The sequence below is a fragment of the Paramisgurnus dabryanus genome, chromosome 6 (assembly GCF_030506205.2).
Source record: "Paramisgurnus dabryanus chromosome 6, PD_genome_1.1, whole genome shotgun sequence".
In the NCBI taxonomy this organism is placed as follows: Eukaryota; Metazoa; Chordata; class Actinopteri; order Cypriniformes; family Cobitidae; genus Paramisgurnus; species Paramisgurnus dabryanus.
In genome coordinates, this window is record NC_133342.1 from 843,929 (window position 1) to 861,763 (window position 17,835).

The 17,835-nt window shown below is 43.6% G+C and overlaps 1 long non-coding RNA gene across 1 annotated transcript; it reads right to left on the reverse strand.

The window, feature by feature from the left end:
• Positions 1–2,473: 2,473 nt before the first annotated feature.
• LOC135748513 (uncharacterized) lies at positions 2,474–6,471 on the reverse strand. Its single transcript, XR_010532100.1, has 2 exons — positions 2,974–6,471; positions 2,474–2,863 (listed from the first exon to the last, which is right to left on the reverse strand). It is a non-coding gene; the product is annotated as an uncharacterized lncRNA (long non-coding RNA).
• Positions 6,472–17,835: the final 11,364 nt, after the last annotated feature.

The following is a 17,835-nucleotide window of genomic DNA, read 5'->3' on the forward strand; positions in this document are numbered from 1 at the left end:
CTCTCTCTCTTTCGCGCGCGCGCTCGCTCTCCCTGTGCTCGTGCCTTCTCTGTCATGCAGAAGTCTCTCAAACTGTGCGCAAGATACTGTGCCGCCAAATAAAGAAAGGTGTTCGTTGTCATAAGGTTTAAGTTTACTCGCGTTTATATCAGTGACGCGTGCGCAGCTGTTGCGATGTAGTTTGACGCGATGTTGGCTCACAGTACATCTGTTGGTTTAGAAAGACGACGCAACGGTAAATGTGCAAGTCAAAGCGCGACAAGGCCATCTCTAATGATCATCCCGATCATTCATATTTATAATCTCCTTATCTAAAGATCTTATATACATGTATGTTCCCTGTCTGTTTTGTGCATATTCCTACGTGTTCGTTTTACATGCTTATGTATGCATAAATACTAAATACAATGCATAGGCTACTATATCTTCAATAGCCTACAAAATAAATAATTGATTAAAAAATAAGATTCTGTCTATAAGACTTATCTTTTGTTTACATTAATGCATTTTCACTTTAAAACTAACTTTAACTTCTTATATTTTTAAAACTGTTCTGAGCATTTAGTTAGTGAGTGGCAATTTTCTGCAAATTTGTATATTCCAAAAACTACATAAAGCTTATAAACATATATACTCTCACACAAGTTGCTGTGTGTGGTTGTTAAATAAAGTGTCTTGTGTTTATGCTGCTGAAGTGAGCTCAGTGATATGTTAATAATGATATTATGGTGTTTTCTGGGTCATAGAGGGAAAACTCACTGTTGTATGGATTGAAAGAAACTAATGCATTTTGTGATGTAGATTACCTAGATATTACACTTTTTTTTAATGAGACTATAAATTGAGGGTATGGAGGGCCTCCAAAACCTCTCAGCCCCAGGGCCTCACATTAGGTTAAGGCGGCCCTGTGTGTACCTGATACACTCTCAGAAATAAAAAATACACGAAGGTACAAAAGTTGTCACTGGGGCGGTACCTTTTCAAAAAGTACACTTTTGTACCTAAAAGGTGCATATTGGCATAACAGTTTTTACGTAGGCATAGATGAATAATAAGAGTTCTGTACATGGTAATGACATATATCATGAGCCTCAAACACGATTGTTTCCTCCTTCTCATATATACCTCGTGCATGCAAAAGACTGCTGGAAAACAGGCCAATCTCAACATAACCCAGACTGTGGCATTACAGTCGAGATGTACACCCCAACATTTAATTAATGCTTTACATTAATAACATTACATTTTAACTGTTACAGTGCTAAAAACAAAGTTATAAATGCTGAGTTAGCGCTGGTTAATGCTATGCTAACATTTAGGCTGGACGTTACAGTTACGTTTTGCAGTAACAAACTGCACTCAGAAACATCCATTAACAATCTTCAAAGAATTAATTATTCCTCGAAATCTGTATCTTCGTCTTATTTGTAAGTCGCTTTGGAATTGTAAATGTAAATGATGCTTTGAGGTAAAGTCAGTCACACTTACAGGGAACTTGCTCTTTACCTGCAAAACATCCTTTACTTTACACTGTACTTTATGTTGAATTTATCAAAAACACAATTCAATTATTAAGATCAATGTGTAATTGTATATCAAAAGACAGACGCCACTTTATTCTAATTAACAATGTATGTTAAATAAACACCATACAAAACTGATGCTTGAATGAAATTTTGCAATAAGCACAATATAATATAAAGAGCTATAAATTCTGTTGTGGATAGTACTCATAGATAAATATTTATCATACTGCTATGTTTTGGGTAAAACCTTAAAGACACACTGAAAGCCATAATGTTGTTTGGTCTTAAAAAGCCAATTAATCATGACTAAACATTACTTAAAATGTAGCATTTTGGATTAATAACTTATACAATATTAACTTATTAACTTACAAAAACTATAAACTAAAACATTCAAGTTGCAATGAACTTTAAATTATCAGTAAAAAAAAAAACTTGTGTCGTGGAATTTTAGCCGCATCAAATAATACTCACTAAGAGTCAAAGTCAAGGATCACACAGACACACTGTCGACAGAATTTTCTTTGTCTGAATTTTATATATTCTGCAGAATAGGCTCTCACCCCCATGGTGCAAGAAGTTTAAAAACCTAAGAGCCCCGATCACAAGGTTGAAGACACATTTATAGTAAGATGCTGAACCACGTACAATCATCCGTTTCTACGTCATTTAGAAGATAGCCTTCAGTTGTGAGTGATTAAGAGCAAAAACCGTTAAACATAATCATAAAGGACAGTACATGCTGGTACATGATGTTTAAGTCCTTCCTTGGACATTGTACTTGCTGAAAAGACAGAAAGAGCATAATTCTGTACGTTAGCAGAAAAACATGATTCTCATGTGAAACACACTCAATGAACTTTGTAATTAAAAAATGAAAAATAGGATGAAAAATAAAGCACAATAATAGGAAAAGAAAGCATAATAAAAATCCTCCACTACACTCCTCCCTTTTTATGATTTATTCATAACTTCATTTACTGTCATCGTTACGTAGCTCTGGTTATTACCCTTAACCATAGTGTACATATAGTTCTGTGCAGTTGCAAAAGTAAAAATGCACACACACATAGTATGATCATGAATCTCATTTTTGAAAGAAGAAAAATAGTTCGTTTTCTTGAAGAAATTGAGCACAGTTAGAGTTGGGGTCGTGAGCCCTTGATGATTCCGGATTGAGCACAGTTAGAGTTGGGGTCGTGAGCCCTGAGCACAGTTAGAGTTGGGGTCGTGAGCCCTGAGCACAGTTAGAGTTGGGGTCGTGAGCCCTTGTTGATTAATTTCCTTTGTAGGTTCGGGTTTGGTAGGACCACACGGTGCAGTCGTGCCAAGCTATCCTGCTTTCTTGTTTGAATGAAATTATCTTAGTGTCTAAATTAATGTGGGGTCTCAAAGCTGGTGTTGTAATTACAGTTATTAAGCTGCAAGCGTTGTGTCGATTACCCACATTAAAGATGTCGTGTGCATGTGTCCAAACCAAACCCAGAATACTGGAGTCGTCCTCCAATACTTTGTGAGCTGTTGCAGTTCTCTCGTGTCGTTCTTCGTATAAACTTGCAGTATACAGGTATCTGTGGTTCCCACCAATACGAAAAAGTGGTCCGTAGCAGTCGACTAGCCGTCCTCCCTTTGGTTTACACCTTGCAGTCCAGGACCAACCCTCCGGCAATGGGCAACGTGCACCCAGGTGGCACGCTCCGCGACCTTCACAGCGGTGTGAGTCGTCAGCAGAACCTGAAATGGCCCCTCCCACCGTCTGGCTTTCCAGGATTTCCTCCTGAGGTTCTTTACCACCACGTAATCCCCTGGTTTGATGTTGTGTAACATTTTTGATTTGGACCCATCCAAATCCCTTCAGGAGTTTTGGTTGCTCCACACGATTTCCATAGAGCTATTTCTGTTGGAAGAGAAAATGTTTGCATGCTTATTAGTAACTCCTGTGGTGTTTCGGCTTCCTTTTCCTGGGAAATCTGTGTAAGAGAAAGTTTTTGTTAGCAGTCATGAGAGATGCTTCCGCATCCGTGCGTGCATTTCCTCTGGAGATCACGTCCTGTTCCTTGGTGTGTGCTTTGCATTTGCACACAGCTATTTGAGAAAGGAGTAAAATTTGTTATAGGAGAGAAACTGTCAGTAAAATCAGCAGTCAATGTAAATGGTTATAGATTGATTAGTAGCAATTTTACAAGCTTGTGTTAGTGCATGCAATTAAGCCACCTGTGCAGATTTGTGAGGTGGTAAGCATCCGGATTTCACTACTTCAAAGTCAGACACAACTGCCCACCCCATCCTATTTATGCCTCTGTCATCTCTGGAAGAGGACCCATCCACATAATATGTCAGGGTGCAATTAGGTATGGGTGTGTCAGTAAGGTCTGGTCTTGGTGTACATACTTCCCGTAGGGCAGACAAACAGCAATGTGGTGTACCTTCATCAGGTGTAGGTAACAATGTCGCCGGGTTAAGAACTGTACATCTTTCAACTGTGACATTAGACATTTGTAACAATGCACAGGAATAACGCAGCCACCTTGCTGCAGACAAGTGAGATGTGCGCTGTTCGAGCAGTATGTGAGACCAACAGTCGTAGCTGTGCATACCCCACAAACTCACTGCTCGCTTGCACAGCTTTCTCTGCAGCTGCCACTGCCCTGAGACATCCTGGTAGGCCCCTGGCCACCGCATCAAGGCGTCCTGAAAAATACGCAACTGGTCTCAACTTGTCACCATGCTCTTGTAACAAAACAGAGGTCATACAGCCATTTCTTTCATCCACAGTTTGAACAAAAGGCTTTTTCGGGTCTGGCAAACCTAAAGTGGGTGCCTGCTGTAATGTCTGTTTTAGTTCCACAAATGCCTTTTCAGCCTTCTCTGTCCATTCTACCTTCTCTGATGGTGCCAAAGGTTTCTCATAAATCATATCATGCAATGGTTGTTGCATCTCAGAATAGTTAGCAATAAAAGTCCTGCAATAAGATGTCATACCCAAGAATGACATCACCTGTTTCTTTGTAATGGGTTTTGGTATGTTAGCTATTGCCTCTATTCTCTTTGGAGAGAGAGACTTACCCATAGGTGTAATTTCATGTCCTAGAAAGGTTACTTTCTGGACAGAGCACTGTACCTTTTTGGGGTTGGCCTTGTGGCCCTCCTCAGCTAGATGAGTGAGCAGCCGTATGGTGTTGGCTGTGCACGACTGCTGAGTCGGTGCTGGCACCAAGAGGTCATCCACGTACTGCAATAAAGCAACATCATCATCCAACACAAGTTTCTTTAATGAACAATGCAATGCAGGGTTTGTAAATAGTGCGGCTCTCGCTGTACCCCTTAAATGTAAAATCAAACCAAAACTGGCTATTAGAATGGACAGGAACTCTGGAAAATGCACTTGAAATATCCACTACACTGAAAACCACTGGCCATCAGCTGGTATCTGTCAGAGAATTGTGTAAGGGTTTGGCACGTGAGGTGCTCTTGCTTGTACCACAGCATTTCCTGCTTGGAGATCTTGAACAAACCTCCACTCTGTGGGCTGACCTGCATCCCTGACCTTTTGTACAGGAAAAATGGGTGTTCTCACAGGTGAGTGTGGGCAGGGAATAATTATCCCAATAATGCCTAAAATACTGGCCTTATCCCCTCAAGCGCCTCCCTTTTCAGAGGATATTGGGGTTTACATGGTCTATAATCACTCTTTGGGGTGATAGTTACTGGTTCACACCCTTTAATCAAGCCCACATCATACTTGTCTTTAGCCCACAGGTAATCAGGTACATTGTCAAGAACTTTTTGCGGTAAATCAATACTAGCACACGTCATGTGTACTGACAAACTGTTTTGTGAGTTGAAATCTGCAGAAACAGCTTTCTGTATTACAACTCTCTCAGCCATGAAAAAGCAGCATAATCTCTTCTGTGTGCTGATAACTGCTCTGAGAACTGTATGCTATCTGCCAATGGTTCCCAATCAACAGCCTCGCTGCAGGCCTTTGCAAATTCACCTGCATTTCTAACGGCTGACTAGTATTTTTTGCAATGGAGATGTGGGGTACTGAATTGTCAAAATCAAAAATTTGTTCCTGCTTTCCTGTCAACTGAACGAGTGCCACACACCATGAGTCATTCCAGCATATATGGGTTAAAGTCAAAACCCTCTGTCTTTACAGAAAACCATCTCTCTTGCCACTCTCTTTCTGTTATGTCAACAACATGAGCTTGTGCAATGCATGTTTTCAGCTGGAATGACCTCGCTGGCTTGTGGCAATCTTATCTTCCCTTCAGCATGCAACTCTTCATTCAGAAAGGCCCATTCATACACATATACAGACAGAGACATACATATAGATGACATTCTGGGATCCCAACAAGAAATATTCAGGCCTTGGTTGTTACATAAGATGCTAGCATTAATTTTACACATCAAATCCCTCCCCATGAGGTTTACCAGACACGCGTCAGATAAGAGGAACATATGCATAAACTCGTTACCGTCATGCATACAACAGAGTGGAGCAGTAAATTCTTCCCTCACTATATGCCCCGTAGCACTCATAGATGAGTTAAACTGCCCACTCAAGGTGACAAATGGGAATTCATCTTTGCGTATGACAGAGTTAGTTGCATCCAGAGTCTACCATAAACAACAATACCTGTCCCTCAACCATTATTTCTTCGAGAGGCAGTTTAAAGTATGCCTCTCGATTAAACATCAAGCAAAGCAAGTTCTTCATTGCATAGAGCGTTTCTTTCCCTTTCACACACATCAGAAAAAACAGAATCAGCAAGCAGATAATATGGCATTTGAACCGCAGAAAAAAACAAGATTGGACTTACCCCCTTCCGTCCGATTCTCTCTTTCCCCCTCCTGGCTTCAGTCCCCTTTTTCTTTACACCCCGCAAAGTTTCCCGCGTCCGCCTGGGATTCTGGTTGCTCTGGAGAATTTAGGAAATGAAAATGTCACAAGGTGACGATCTTTTAAGGGCGGAACCAAAGTTTGGGAAGTTTTGGTTCCGCCCGGAAGTTTCCCCACCGGGCCGCATATGAAGATGGACCTTGTTACTTCCTGGTTTCCAGGGCGACGCTGTTAGGGCTTCACGAGCCACAGGTGTAAAGAGTTAAGCGAGTGAAGTGTGATTGGAGGCTGTGTGAGAGGGAGATGAATAAGTAGCTCTGCAAGAACACAAAGCAGGGGACTCAGACACGAGAGGCGAGTGACACGGGGAAGCTCCTTTGCCAATGGCAGACAAAGACACGCACCTTTTGAAGAGCCCGAAGCTCTGTTGATCCGGCGACCGCTGAAGCGGGCGGAAAGAGGACAGAGTCACAGAGGGTGAAAGGAAGGCAAGTCGTGGATCTTTTAAAAAGGAGCACCCCGAAATCGCTGATGTTATCCACTGATGTGTTGATCGATGGAAATGAGGACATCGAAGATCTTAAAGGTGAAGTACTAGCCGGACACTGACATTGTTTGAGAGAAACGGAAGGAGAGGAAAACTTACCACTGTGAGTATATATCTGTGGGAAAAGTGGTGTTTGTGGCTGGAAAGCGCCCTGTCTAGCTGCCTGAGTTACTGTTGGCATGAAGACAACCTAGGACGAAGAAAGATAGAGATCGTGAGTAACCAAAACCCTTGAAGTGAATGTTGATATACATATTGGATTGATTCATTGTTTGAGTGTTCTTAAGAGAGAGATCGAGTGGCCCTACCCCTGGACCAGCGTGGTGGGTGAGCCGAAGGTTTCCGTGGGAAAGTAGCTACAGCAACGACAGCAAACAAACGCTAGGCCATTTACCATCTCCCTATTTCTCGCCCAGAGCGACGTGGAAGAGGACGGGTGTCTATTGTGTGCACTGAGCGTGGTGGGGTGAGTCTTTGGACATTTTCACTTGAAGTGGTGCTGTGTAATGCCGTGTATTGCAGTGTGAGTGCTGTGTCCTGTTTGACGTAATCCCGTTTTCAGTCACTCGTCCCGGGGCGATGAAGAAGAAAGAACGGCGCTAGGAACAACCTGTATAATAAAGCTGTAGTGTGCTTTCAGTCCCACAGAAATACAGAGTGGCGGCGAAGAACTGTGCGAGTGGCAGTGTGTGTGTGAGTACCGCACCTACTATGTTTACCCTACTTGTGTTCTTTCACCATCACAGAGTAGAGGCAGGAGAGATCCGCTGGCCCGAGGTCTCGACGAAAGGGCGCCCCGGTCCAGTTTTCGATTGACCAACGGGTCTCGAGGAAAGGGCAGCGCTCGACCCGGTGTGCCGGCGTGGCTTCCTCGCCCCTCTGTCCATCAACGAGTTCGCCGAGAGGGTCTCGGCCCCCGGCGTCCCATTACAAAGCATTGCTAAATCGCTGCATTGAAGAGAGCCAACGTGAACACGGAGATACTGAACTGTGGAGAGAAAGAGAGTCATACCTACCTAGAAGCTGTAATCAGCGCAGAGGTGAGCAAACGACTTGAGAACGATTCACTGTGTCCCTGTATCCTAGCAGCCATCTGTGGAGAGAAAGAGAGCCAACGTGAACACTGAGATATTGAGCTTTGGAGAGAGCCATACCTACCTGGAAGCTGTAATCAGCGCAGAGGTGAGCAAACGACTTGAGAACGATTCACTGTGTCCCTGTATCCTAGCAGCCATCTGTGGAGAGAAAGAGAGCCAACGTGAACACTGAGATATTGAGCTTTGGAGAGAGCCATACCTACCTGGAAGCTGTAATCAGCGCAGAGGTGAGCAAACGACTTGAGAACGATTCACTGTGTCCCTGTATCCTAGCAGCCATCTGTGGAGAGAAAGAGAGCCAACGTGAACACTGAGATATGGAGCTTTGGAGAGAGCCATACCTACCTGGAAGCTGTAATCAGCGCAGAGGTGATCAAACGTCTTGAGAACGATTCACTGTGTCCCTGTATTCCAGCAGCCGTCTGTGGAGAGAAAGAGAGCCAACGTGAACGCTGAGATATTGAGCCGAAGGAGGAGAGCCTAGAGTGGCCGTTATTTTAAGTTCCCCTGTTTCCCTTCCCTATTTATTATTTTTAAGTAAATTAAATAAAGTATATTTTAATTTATGCTTACCTTGTGTGTCTGGTCATTGGGGTGGCTTTGGGAATCTCCTCGAGGTGGAGAAAGGGGCGTGACCTTATTTACACCTGGGTCCACCCCTACCTGTGACAGATTTGGCGTAGTCGGCAGTCCACCTCGGGTTGAGACCAAGGTCCCCCAATGGCCTACCACGTTTTTAAATAAAATACCCTTTTAAATTTGTAGCAGTCCCCATATTGACCCGTTCTCGGGACGAGAACGGATTGGCGGGGGAGGATGTCACAAGGTGACGATCTTTTAAGGGCGGAACCAAAGTTTGGGAAGTTTTGGTTCCGCCCGGAAGTTTCCCCACCGGGCCGCATATGAAGATGGACCTTGTTACTTCCTGGTTTCCAGGGCGACGCTGTTAGGGCTTCACGAGCCACAGGTGTAAAGAGTTAAGCGAGTGAAGTGTGATTGGAGGCTGTGTGAGAGGGAGATGAATAAGTAGCTCTGCAAGAACACAAAGCAGGGGACTCAGACACGAGAGGCGAGTGACACGGGGAAGCTCCTTTGCCAATGGCAGACAAAGACACGCACCTTTTGAAGAGCCCGAAGCTCTGTTGATCCGGCGACCGCTGAAGCGGGCGGAAAGAGGACAGAGTCACAGAGGGTGAAAGGAAGGCAAGTCGTGGATCTTTTAAAAAGGAGCACCCCGAAATCGCTGATGTTATCCACTGATGTGTTGATCGATGGAAATGAGGACATCGAAGATCTTAAAGGTGAAGTACTAGCCGGACACTGACATTGTTTGAGAGAAACGGAAGGAGAGGAAAACTTACCACTGTGAGTATATATCTGTGGGAAAAGTGGTGTTTGTGGCTGGAAAGCGCCCTGTCTAGCTGCCTGAGTTACTGTTGGCATGAAGACAACCTAGGACGAAGAAAGATAGAGATCGTGAGTAACCAAAACCCTTGAAGTGAATGTTGATATACATATTGGATTGATTCATTGTTTGAGTGTTCTTAAGAGAGAGATCGAGTGGCCCTACCCCTGGACCAGCGTGGTGGGTGAGCCGAAGGTTTCCGTGGGAAAGTAGCTACAGCAACGACAGCAAACAAACGCTAGGCCATTTACCATCTCCCTATTTCTCGCCCAGAGCGACGTGGAAGAGGACGGGTGTCTATTGTGTGCACTGAGCGTGGTGGGGTGAGTCTTTGGACATTTTCACTTGAAGTGGTGCTGTGTAATGCCGTGTATTGCAGTGTGAGTGCTGTGTCCTGTTTGACGTAATCCCGTTTTCAGTCACTCGTCCCGGGGCGATGAAGAAGAAAGAACGGCGCTAGGAACAACCTGTATAATAAAGCTGTAGTGTGCTTTCAGTCCCACAGAAATACAGAGTGGCGGCGAAGAACTGTGCGAGTGGCAGTGTGTGTGTGAGTACCGCACCTACTATGTTTACCCTACTTGTGTTCTTTCACCATCACAGAGTGGAGGCAGGAGAGATCCGCTGGCCCGAGGTCTCGACGAAAGGGCGCCCCGGTCCAGTTTTCGATTGACCAACGGGTCTCGAGGAAAGGGCAGCGCTCGACCCGGTGTGCCGGCGTGGCTTCCTCGCCCCTCTGTCCATCAACGAGTTCGCCGAGAGGGTCTCGGCCCCCGGCGTCCCATTACAAAGCATTGCTAAATCGCTGCATTGAAGAGAGCCAACGTGAACACGGAGATACTGAACTGTGGAGAGAAAGAGAGTCATACCTACCTAGAAGCTGTAATCAGCGCAGAGGTGAGCAAACGACTTGAGAACGATTCACTGTGTCCCTGTATCCTAGCAGCCATCTGTGGAGAGAAAGAGAGCCAACGTGAACACTGAGATATTGAGCTTTGGAGAGAGCCATACCTACCTGGAAGCTGTAATCAGCGCAGAGGTGAGCAAACGACTTGAGAACGATTCACTGTGTCCCTGTATCCTAGCAGCCATCTGTGGAGAGAAAGAGAGCCAACGTGAACACTGAGATATTGAGCTTTGGAGAGAGCCATACCTACCTGGAAGCTGTAATCAGCGCAGAGGTGAGCAAACGACTTGAGAACGATTCACTGTGTCCCTGTATCCTAGCAGCCATCTGTGGAGAGAAAGAGAGCCAACGTGAACACTGAGATATGGAGCTTTGGAGAGAGCCATACCTACCTGGAAGCTGTAATCAGCGCAGAGGTGATCAAACGTCTTGAGAACGATTCACTGTGTCCCTGTATTCCAGCAGCCGTCTGTGGAGAGAAAGAGAGCCAACGTGAACGCTGAGATATTGAGCCGAAGGAGGAGAGCCTATAGTGGCCGTTATTTTAAGTTCCCCTGTTTCCCTTCCCTATTTATTATTTTTAAGTAAATTAAATAAAGTATATTTTAATTTATGCTTACCTTGTGTGTCTGGTCATTGGGGTGGCTTTGGGAATCTCCTCGAGGTGGAGAAAGGGGCGTGACCTTATTTACACCTGGGTCCACCCCTACCTGTGACAGATTTGGCGTAGTCGGCAGTCCACCTCGGGTTGAGACCAAGGTCCCCCAATGGCCTACCACGTTTTTAAATAAAATACCCTTTTAAATTTGTAGCAGTCCCCATATTGACCCGTTCTCGGGACGAGAACGGATTGGCGGGGGAGGATGTCACAAGGTGACGATCTTTTAAGGGCGGAACCAAAGTTTGGGAAGTTTTGGTTCCGCCCGGAAGTTTCCCCACCGGGCCGCATATGAAGATGGACCTTGTTACTTCCTGGTTTCCAGGGCGACGCTGTTAGGGCTTCACGAGCCACAGGTGTAAAGAGTTAAGCGAGTGAAGTGTGATTGGAGGCTGTGTGAGAGGGAGATGAATAAGTAGCTCTGCAAGAACACAAAGCAGGGGACTCAGACACGAGAGGCGAGTGACACGGGGAAGCTCCTTTGCCAATGGCAGACAAAGACACGCACCTTTTGAAGAGCCCGAAGCTCTGTTGATCCGGCGACCGCTGAAGCGGGCGGAAAGAGGACAGAGTCACAGAGGGTGAAAGGAAGGCAAGTCGTGGATCTTTTAAAAAGGAGCACCCCGAAATCGCTGATGTTATCCACTGATGTGTTGATCGATGGAAATGAGGACATCGAAGATCTTAAAGGTGAAGTACTAGCCGGACACTGACATTGTTTGAGAGAAACGGAAGGAGAGGAAAACTTACCACTGTGAGTATATATCTGTGGGAAAAGTGGTGTTTGTGGCTGGAAAGCGCCCTGTCTAGCTGCCTGAGTTACTGTTGGCATGAAGACAACCTAGGACGAAGAAAGATAGAGATCGTGAGTAACCAAAACCCTTGAAGTGAATGTTGATATACATATTGGATTGATTCATTGTTTGAGTGTTCTTAAGAGAGAGATCGAGTGGCCCTACCCCTGGACCAGCGTGGTGGGTGAGCCGAAGGTTTCCGTGGGAAAGTAGCTACAGCAACGACAGCAAACAAACGCTAGGCCATTTACCATCTCCCTATTTCTCGCCCAGAGCGACGTGGAAGAGGACGGGTGTCTATTGTGTGCACTGAGCGTGGTGGGGTGAGTCTTTGGACATTTTCACTTGAAGTGGTGCTGTGTAATGCCGTGTATTGCAGTGTGAGTGCTGTGTCCTGTTTGACGTAATCCCGTTTTCAGTCACTCGTCCCGGGGCGATGAAGAAGAAAGAACGGCGCTAGGAACAACCTGTATAATAAAGCTGTAGTGTGCTTTCAGTCCCACAGAAATACAGAGTGGCGGCGAAGAACTGTGCGAGTGGCAGTGTGTGTGTGAGTACCGCACCTACTATGTTTACCCTACTTGTGTTCTTTCACCATCACAGAGTAGAGGCAGGAGAGATCCGCTGGCCCGAGGTCTCGACGAAAGGGCGCCCCGGTCCAGTTTTCGATTGACCAACGGGTCTCGAGGAAAGGGCAGCGCTCGACCCGGTGTGCCGGCGTGGCTTCCTCGCCCCTCTGTCCATCAACGAGTTCGCCGAGAGGGTCTCGGCCCCCGGCGTCCCATTACAAAGCATTGCTAAATCGCTGCATTGAAGAGAGCCAACGTGAACACGGAGATACTGAACTGTGGAGAGAAAGAGAGTCATACCTACCTAGAAGCTGTAATCAGCGCAGAGGTGAGCAAACGACTTGAGAACGATTCACTGTGTCCCTGTATCCTAGCAGCCATCTGTGGAGAGAAAGAGAGCCAACGTGAACACTGAGATATTGAGCTTTGGAGAGAGCCATACCTACCTGGAAGCTGTAATCAGCGCAGAGGTGAGCAAACGACTTGAGAACGATTCACTGTGTCCCTGTATCCTAGCAGCCATCTGTGGAGAGAAAGAGAGCCAACGTGAACACTGAGATATTGAGCTTTGGAGAGAGCCATACCTACCTGGAAGCTGTAATCAGCGCAGAGGTGAGCAAACGACTTGAGAACGATTCACTGTGTCCCTGTATCCTAGCAGCCATCTGTGGAGAGAAAGAGAGCCAACGTGAACACTGAGATATGGAGCTTTGGAGAGAGCCATACCTACCTGGAAGCTGTAATCAGCGCAGAGGTGATCAAACGTCTTGAGAACGATTCACTGTGTCCCTGTATTCCAGCAGCCGTCTGTGGAGAGAAAGAGAGCCAACGTGAACGCTGAGATATTGAGCCGAAGGAGGAGAGCCTAGAGTGGCCGTTATTTTAAGTTCCCCTGTTTCCCTTCCCTATTTATTATTTTTAAGTAAATTAAATAAAGTATATTTTAATTTATGCTTACCTTGTGTGTCTGGTCATTGGGGTGGCTTTGGGAATCTCCTCGAGGTGGAGAAAGGGGCGTGACCTTATTTACACCTGGGTCCACCCCTACCTGTGACAAAAACATTGGTTTTTCAAGTGTTCTTTCTGTCCGCAATACCAGCAAATCTTCTCTCTCTGATTTTCTTGCCACTGCTTTCGCTCTTTTTCTCTCTTTCTCTTTGTTGCCAGTTCTCCTGGAAACGTTGTCCTTGTGAAGGGAAACTGTGCTGATTATGTCGTTGCTGGCCCCATTCGCTTATCTTGACAAAAGCTGAAGATAGTTGTTGATTTGCCTTTCTCTGCTGCTTTCGTTTTTCTTCATGCAGGCGTTCAGCATGTAGAGAATGTGTAATGACCTCACTCAGCTTTCCTGATTCCCATCCGATGCAGGTTTGCTTCACCTTTGTTGAAATTACAGGTTGAAGTTCCCCGAGGAACATTTGCTTTAGGTAGGATTCCCAGGATGTTACCTCTCCTGTGTTGATGTTTTTATCTGGACTTCCTCCTCTTCCTCTTCCAAGATGCTGTCGAGGAGGATTGGTGGGTTTAGCCCAGGTGATAGTTCTTGTGCTGGCGGTGGCGGGGGTGCAGTTGGTATTTTTGGTAATGCTTCTTGTGCGGGTGGTTGTGGGAGTCTTCTTGGAGGGGGTTGGAGATCACCGTCTAGAAGAGGTACCTTTGTATAAGAGAAATGTACCCCAGGTGGGGTACGTGCAGGTGCATAGGGAGGAGGAAAAGACAGAGAATTAGTTTCATCTTTTAAACAATCTGATGCAGGCAAACATTGTGCCTTGTTTTCTTTTTCCTGCTTCCTTTGATTTTGTAAGGCCACTTCTAACCATTCTTTTATATTCAGCTCTGACTTAGTCTGAATCAGCTCGTCCTTGGTTCTTATCTTACTCTGTGCTCTCATTTCTCTGCCATCCGCAATGATCTTTTCCCTTAATAAAGTGAGTGCTTTTACACTCAGTGTTCCTTTAGGAGGAAAATCATACCTTTTCTCCCAGATTTTACGCTTTCCAACGCCCCCGTGCCCTTTGATTTGATCACTCGAGCATACACGCCATTTTCCAGATCCATTGACTTTGTACTCCCTTTCGAATTACCCTGACCCATGGTCACGAACGAAATAACGCTTACCGTATTATCTATTCAGATGCCACCACAACGGTTCTTTTCCAGATTCCGTCAGCCTTGACTTCAGAACTGGTTGAGACTCTCCCTTCCCTTAGGCCTGGGGTACGGAGCCCGAGACCTCTTGTCTCAGGGGTGATCAGTCAGTCTCTCCCAAACCTGGAGTCTACAGCTGTGGAATCCGCATCCTCGTCGCCATTATTGTCGTGGAATTTTAGCCGCATCAAATAATACTCACTAAGAGTCAAAGTCAAGGATCACACAGACACACTGTCGACAGAATTTTCTTTGTCTGAATTTTATATATTCTGCAGAATAGGCTCTCACCCCCATGGTGCAAGAAGTTTAAAAACCTAAGAGCCCCGATCACAAGGTTGAAGACACATTTATAGTAAGATGCTGAACCACGTACAATCATCCGTTTCTACGTCATTTAGAAGATAGCCTTCAGTTGTGAGTGATTAAGAGCAAAAACCGTTAAACATAATCATAAAGGACAGTACATGCTGGTACATGATGTTTAAGTCCTTCCTTGGACATTGTACTTGCTGAAAAGACAGAAAGAGCATAATTCTGTACGTTAGCAGAAAAACATGATTCTCATGTGAAACACACTCAATGAACTTTGTAATTAAAAAATGAAAAATAGGATGAAAAATAAAGCACAATAATAGGAAAAGAAAGCATAATAAAAATCCTCCACTACACTTGCATCTGAAAATTTGGTCAAAAAATAACAACTGATGGGACATATAAACAGTGGTATACATGGACCATGTTCAACTCATTGTATTTCTCTCCACTAATAAACGTGAACTATGCAGTTTGTTGTGTGCTTCTGTGGAGAACTAAGTAAATTTGTTGATTGGCATCGTAATTTCAAAATATGTGTTCTGTGCGTCGAGTGAGCCTGTGTGCATCATGTGTTTTGTCAAAATAAGTGTCTGCTGCAGACGCATCTAAAGGGTTTATGATAAAAGAGACGCTCGCATTTGCCAGATACTTGCATAATCTTATGAGTTTACTGTTAAGGGAGTGTCTTGCGTATATTTTGTGAACGTGAGCGTCTCTTTTATCATAAACGGTTTTGACGCATATGCAGCAGGCACTTATTTTGACAAAACACGTGATGCACATGGTTCACATGACACAACAAAGACATATTTTAAAAATGCGAGCAACACACATGACACCAGTGTTCGAATTGAAGGGGGTCTGGGGGGTTCCCGGACCTGCTATAAGCCTCGAGGGACCCCTCATAAGCCACAAAAATATAAATTAGGGGGGCCCCTTAGTTTTTATAAAAATTAAAATACAACATGAATTTAAAATTCTCATGTTGCGCTGTCACAAAGCGATAGGCTATTGGCCGTTATTTGTCCCAATCTCGCAATAAACTAATTCAAATGATTTCAGTCTGAAATAAATATAAACTCGCAAGTGCGCCTCCTGCTGTTTTCTGGAGGAATTGACAGACGAGTTAATGTCTCTGTCTGCATGTTGTGTGGATTATTTTCACCTCAGTGACGGTAAGAATGTTTAGTTATCTTTAGGGTTAAGTTGGGTTTTTTTTTTATTCTTCACAAACTATTATTTAACAGTGGCGAGGCTACACACCCAAATTGACAGCTGTCTGGTCCACCAAGTCAAAAGAAACACAAAATATTTTATTGGGAAAGCAGAAGAAATCACGCATAAATGATAATAAATTATAGTCTCTTTAATACTAATTGCTCTAATACGTGTGGTTTTAAACCTTGCAAATGTTAACATGCAAGTGATTTTAAACAATTTGAGCACAAGATGCTAAAGTAAGCTGTTTTATGTGCGCACAGACAATGACACACACACATATTCAAATGGACGCACACTCAAAAGCGGACGCATGGAGACACGCGATTCTAAAGCATGCAAACACAACATTTTCTCGAAATCCCACAGTCTTGGCACCTATTCTCATAAAAACATTCAGTTATGTCTTAAAGTGAGTGCAAATAGTTCAGAAAGAAGTCAAATCTTTATGTTGGTCTGAAAGTAGCAGTTCTTATCTGCTTGTGTTTCTATCATTTATATTAATTAAACAACAGAAAACAAAGAAAAATCACTTCAGTATATGAATTATATTTAATTTATATAATAAAGAAGACAGTGTTAATGCTTATTTGATTCTATTTATGTACCTAAATACTACTGTTAGATCTTACTTTATTTGTAACTTTGTTCTTTTCTATTTTTATATGCTCATCATTTCTTAATTTGTTCTAATTCTATTTTCCTAGCCCCAGTTTTGCTGATCCGAAAATTATTCGATCTATAATTTAAAAAACGCAATGTAATCCATTTAACCACTACTATACAGTAAAATTATGTAATTTTTAGAATGAGGTCCACCCTATTTCACCCCTATTCTGTTGAAAATTTCTGGCCTTGCAGTGTTTCAAATCACAGCGACCCTATAATGAGGGGGTGTGGCTTGGCCAGGGGGTGGGGCTTAGGTAGGGGACCCCCCCTTATGCTTTGACATAATTCGAACACTGCATGACACCCAAACATATATTTTGAATCTGCTCCCCTCGGGAAGAGCAGTCACGAGCCGCCACTGGTGGCTGGTAAGCAAAAAAAAAGTCAAGCCCTGAATGAATTCAAGTAATTGTGTATTGTTAAAATTTGTTAGAATCAAACAAATAAAAAAGTAACCAGTTGAAGGTCTTAAGAAAGAGTGATTGACAATTTAATAAATGACAAATAACCTCTTCTTGTTTAACATAATACAATTGCTTAAATTGAACCATAAAAGGAACCATACACACCATACACACTTTTAAAGAAAGAACTGATAAACACACCGCCACAACTCTCACCTATTAATAAAGATAACTTGGAAAAAAAATTATAACTGAAAACCTAGCTTTGCTTATTATACTTAATGAAAAGCTCTAAAATATTATCCATTCTTGACACCAATATTATAGTAATAAAACACATGGTTTTAATCAAATCAAGGTAAGTATTCACTGCACACTAATTTTCACTTTAAATTTCTACTTTAAAAATAACTTTAATTGGTAACATTTCAAATCTTTAAGTTTTATCAACTTGTATATCAAAAATGTAAGGTGAAAAAACTAAAAAATTACTTCAGTTCATAACACCTAAAAAATATAAGCTTTTCCAGTTGAATTTTTTTAGGTGACACCAGTTGAAGTATTTTTTTAAACCAACTTTCACTTTGTAGAGCGTAGTGAGACCTAATGTATTACCTGAACTGTTTTCTAAGCCTTAGATCATTGATCTAACATTTTTGCCAAAGTCATCCTGTTACACTGATCTTACATAATAAAGCTGTGTTGATCTATCAAGTTTAACAACTG